The sequence below is a fragment of the Cryptomeria japonica genome, unplaced genomic scaffold, assembly GCF_030272615.1.
Source record: "Cryptomeria japonica unplaced genomic scaffold, Sugi_1.0 HiC_scaffold_210, whole genome shotgun sequence".
Taxonomy (NCBI): domain Eukaryota; kingdom Viridiplantae; phylum Streptophyta; class Pinopsida; order Cupressales; family Cupressaceae; genus Cryptomeria; species Cryptomeria japonica.
Window position 1 is genome coordinate 90,001 of NW_026729032.1, and position 4,754 is coordinate 94,754.

General features: G+C 63.5%; 1 non-coding gene across 1 annotated transcript; it reads right to left on the minus strand.

Moving 5' to 3' along the window:
• Window positions 1-421: 421 nt before the first annotated feature.
• Window positions 422-540, minus strand: LOC131868578 (5S ribosomal RNA). Its single transcript, XR_009367025.1, has one exon. It is a non-coding gene; the product is annotated as a 5S ribosomal RNA (ribosomal RNA).
• Window positions 541-4,754: the final 4,214 nt, after the last annotated feature.

Below are 4,754 nucleotides of genomic sequence, written 5' to 3' on the forward strand. Positions count from 1 at the left end.
TGCGCACCTCTGGTGTGCTCCAAAGCTCTCTCTAGCTGCGTGCACCTGCCCCGGCCGCGCACCCGGCCCCGCCCAGCTTCGCTCACCTGTCCCGGGCGTCTGGTGCGGAACCTTAGAGTAAGAAACATCACCGTGCACCTTGGCCAACGTGCGCGACTCGACCGAGCGCGCACTGGCCGAGGTGCACACCGATTTCACCTGGGTGCGCGCGCAGCACCTCGGGCGCACCGGGGTGCGCGCACAACGCCCGGGTTGCACCGTGGCCTGTGTGCTCGGGGCGCCTCGGGTGCGCGCTCGGTGTCGCCCCCGCGCGCGCGGTAGTGCGGGCAGCGCACCCCGGCCCGGCCCGGCCCCGACGAGAACGCAAACGGGCAAAAGGTTTATTCAAATAGCATTGCGACGCCCGGCGAAAAACTAAAAAAGGGTGCAACACCGGGACTTCCCGGGAGGTCACCCATCCCAGTACTACTCCGGCCCAAGCGCGCTTAACTGCGGAGTTCTGATGGGATCCGGTGCACTAACGCTGGTATGATCGCACCCGTTATGAGCTTGTCGCAGTGTGTACTTAGCAAACCGCGACCCACGTGCGAATCCACCCCGGCCACCCACCCCCGTCGAGGTGCACACCCTCCCTCGCGAAGTGCGCCCCGTTCGCCAAGTGTGAGCCCTGCCCGGGTGCGCGCACCTTGCTAGGGCGTCGGGTGTGCACCCGGCCCGGCCTACGTGCGTGCACCTGGACGGGGCGTCGTGTGCGTGCAGTGTCCCGTCTGCAACGCGGTGCCCACACACCACCTCGGGCGCAACGACCTGCGCTCACATGTGGGCCGAGTGCACCTTGGTGCATGTTCGGGGCGCCTCGGGTGCACGCTCGATCTTGCCCCGGTGCACCAAGGCGCTCGGTTTGCCCCGGGTGCGCACTTGGTGCAAGGTGGGCACCCAAAATAGGGATCAAGCACCAAAACACAAGTTTCGGGATGCAAAATGGGACCCAAGGACCACAAATGCGTTCCAAGACCCATGATGGGTCCACGAGAACAAAAATGTGTTCCGAGACTTAATAAACAAATATTGGGTTTTAGGAGAAGAAACATGCTCTGATGCCCAAAACGAGAATCGACCCCGAAAAGGCCACAGGCCAAAAGTGGGATGCGAGACAAAAAAAAATGGGACCCGAGGACCAAAATTGGGTTCCCAGGTCGAAGACAGGGCAACCGGACAAGAAACGACCTCTAAGGCTCGAAATGAGTCCCGACGACTAAAACTTGACAAGAAGCACCCATCAGGCACCCAACTCGACACCCATGGGATGCCGACCCACCCGGGCTTCCACCTAGCACACCTTGGCACCCACCCACCCTCGCACCCAACCTCGCACCCAACTTAGCACCTTTGAACCCACATTGGCACTCACCCTGACCCTGGCACCTTGGAACCCACATTGGCACTCACCTTGACCCTGGCACCCACCTTTGCACTCACCTTGGGACCCACCCTGGCTCCCACCTCGGCACCCACCCAGACACCCACCTTGGTTCCTTGGCACCCACCTTGGATCCTTGGCACCCACCCCGACACCCACCTTGGCACGCAACTTGGCTACTTGCCACCCACCTTGGCTCCTTGACGCCCACCCCGACAACCACCCCGTGACCTACCCTGGCTAGGGTTGGTGCACACCCACCCTGGTGCCCACCTTGGCACCCACCCCATGACCCACCTTGGCACGCACCTTAGTACCCACCCCGTTACCCACCCTAGGACCCACCCCGTGACCCACCTTGGCCAGGGTGGGTGCCTTGGTGCGCACAACTTGCCTGGGCTGCACACCAGGGCGGGCTCAAGATGGCACCCGCGTTCCGTTTTTTTCACTATCTTTCAAAACGGAAATTTTAAAATCTCGTTTTTTTTTTTTTTTTGCCTTTTCTGGAAATTAGTGAAGGCAGCGCATCAAAGGTGCGCAATGCTGGTGCGAACCCGGGAGCGCTCCGATGTGTGCTCCAAGGTGCGGCGTGCACGAAGTCCGAGCCCGGCTTGCCCCGGGTGCGCACCTCGCGTGCACCTTCGCCGGGGTGAGCACCTTGGCTGGGTTGCGCGCCCTGGTGCGCACCAAGGAGCGCTCTGAAGTGTGCTCCAAGGTGCGGCGTGCACGAAGTCGGAGCTCGGTTTGCCCCGGGTGTGCACCTCGGGTGCGCACCTCGCGTGCACCTTCGCTGCGGTGGGCACCTTGGCTGGGTTGCGCGCCTTGGTGGGCACCATGCAGTGGACGAAGTCGGAGCCCGGTTTGCCCCGGGCGCGCACCTCCGCCAGGGTGGGCACCTTGGTGCGCACAACTTGCCTGGGCTGCGCACCAGGAAGGGCTCAAGATGGCACCCGCGTTCCGTTTTTTTCACTATCTTTCAGAACGGAAATTTTAAAATATCGTTTTTTTTTGCCTTTTCTGGAAATTAGTGAAGGCAGCGCATCAAAGGTGCGCAACGCTGGTGCGAACCTGGGAGCGCTCCGATGTGTGCTCCAAGGTGCGGCGTGCACGAAGTCGGAGCCCGGTTTGCCCCGGGTGCGCCCTGGTGGGCACCATGGTGCGCACCAAGGAGCGCTCCGAAGTGTGCTCCAAGGTGCGGCCTGCACGAAGTCGGAGCCCGGTTTGCCCCGGGCGTGCACCGCGGGTGGGCACCTTGGTGCGCATGCCTTGCCTGGGCTGCGCACCAGGGCGGGCTCAAGATGGCACCCGCGTTCCGTTTTTTTCACTATCTTTCAAAACGGAAATTTTAAAATCTCATTTTTTTTTGCCTTTTCTGGAAATTAGTGAAGGCAGCGCATCAAAGGTGCGCACCTCGCTGCCCACCACGGTGCGCAACGCCGGTGGGCACCCGGGAGTGCTTCGAAGTGTGCTCCAAGGTGCTGCGTGCACGTTGTCGGAGCCCGGTTTGCCCCGGGTGCGCACCTCGCGTGCACCTTCGTCGGGGTGGGCACCTTGGCTGGGTTTGCCCCGGCTGCGCTCCGAAGCGGGGTTATTGGAGCGCCGCCTCTTTTTTTGTCGGAGCGTTTGGTGGGGTTTCTCGCATTGGCTCTTCCCAGGCCCGGTTGCCACCCTGGCGCGCACGAAGTCGGAAGTAGGGTTAATTGCCCGGGTGCGCACCTTTGCCAGGGTGGGCACCTTACCTGGGCTGTGCACCAGGGCGGGCTCAAGATGGCACCCGCGTTCCGTTTTTTTCACTATCTTTCAAAACGGAAATTTTAAAATCTCCTCTTTTTTTTGCCTTTTCTGGAAATTAGTGAAGGCAGCGCATCAAAGGTGCGCACCTCGCTGCCCACCTTGGTGTGCTCTGAGGTGCGCACCCGGGAGCGCTACGAAGTGTGCTCCAAGGTGCGGCGTGCACGTTGTCGGAGCCCGGTTTGCCCCGGGTGCGCACCTCGCCTGCACCTTGGCCGGGGTGGGCACCCTGGCTGGGTTTGCCCAGGGTGCGCTCCGAAGCGGGGTTACTGGAGCGCCCCCTCTTTTTTTGTCAGAGCGTTTGGTGGGGTTTCTCGCATTGGCTCTTCCCAGGCCCGGTTGTTGGGTGCGCTCCCACCCTGGCGCGCGCGAAGTTGGAAGTTGGGTTAATTGCCCGGGCGCGCACCTTCGCCAGGGTGGGCACCTTGGTGCGCACACCTTGGCTGGGCTGCGCACCAGGGCGGGCTCAAGATGGCACCAGCATTCCCTTTTTCTCACTATCTTTCAAAACGGAAATTTTAAAATCTCGTTTTTTTTTGCCTTTTATGGAAATTAGTGAAGGCATCGCATCAAAGGTGCGCACCTCGCTGCCCACCTTGGTGTGCTCCGAGGTGCCCACCACGGTGCGCTCCGAGGTGCCCACCACGGTGCGCAACGCCGGTGCGAACCCGGGAGCGCCCCGATGTGTGCTCCAAGGTGCGGCGTGCACGAAGCCGGACCCCGGTTTGCCCCGGGTGCGCACCTCGCGTGCACCTTGGTGCGCACACCTTGGCTGGGTTGCGCGGCCTGGTGGGCACCATGGTGCGCACCAAGGAGCGCTCCAAAGTGTGCTCCAAGGTGCGGCGTGCACGAAGTCCTAGCCCGGTTTGCCCCGGGTGCGCACCTTCGCCGCGGTGGGCACCATGGCGTGCACGAAGTCGGAGCCCGGTTTGCCCCGGGTGCGCACCTCGCGTGCACCTTCGCCGGGGTGGGCACCTCGGCTGGGTTGCGCGCCCTGGTGCGCACCAAGGAGCGCTCCGAAGTGTGCTCCAAGGTGCGGCGTGCACGAAGTCGGAGCCCGGTTTGCCCCGGGTGCGCACCTTCGCCGCGGTGGGCACCCTGGTGCGCACCATGGCGTGCACGAAGTCGGAGCCCGGTTTGCCCCGGGTGCGCACCTCGCGTGCACCTTCGGCGGGGTTGCGCGCCCTGGTGCGCACCAAGGAGCGCTCCGAAGTGTGCTCCAAGGTGCGGCGTGCACGAAGTCGGAGCCCGGTTTGCCCCGGGTGCGCACCTCGCGTGCACCTTCGGCGGGGTTGCGCGCCCTGGTGGGCACCATGGTGCGCACCAAGGAGCGCTCCGAAGTGTGCTCCAAGGTGCGGCGTGCACGAAGTCGGAGCCCGGTTTGCCCCGGGTGCGCACCTCGCGTGCACCTTCGCCGCGGTGGGCACCATGGCGTGCACGAAGTCGGAGCCCGGTTTGCCCCGGGTGCGCACCTCGCGTGCACCTTCGCCGGGGTGGGCACCTCGGCTGGGTTGCGCGCCCTGGTGCGCACCAAGGAGCGCTC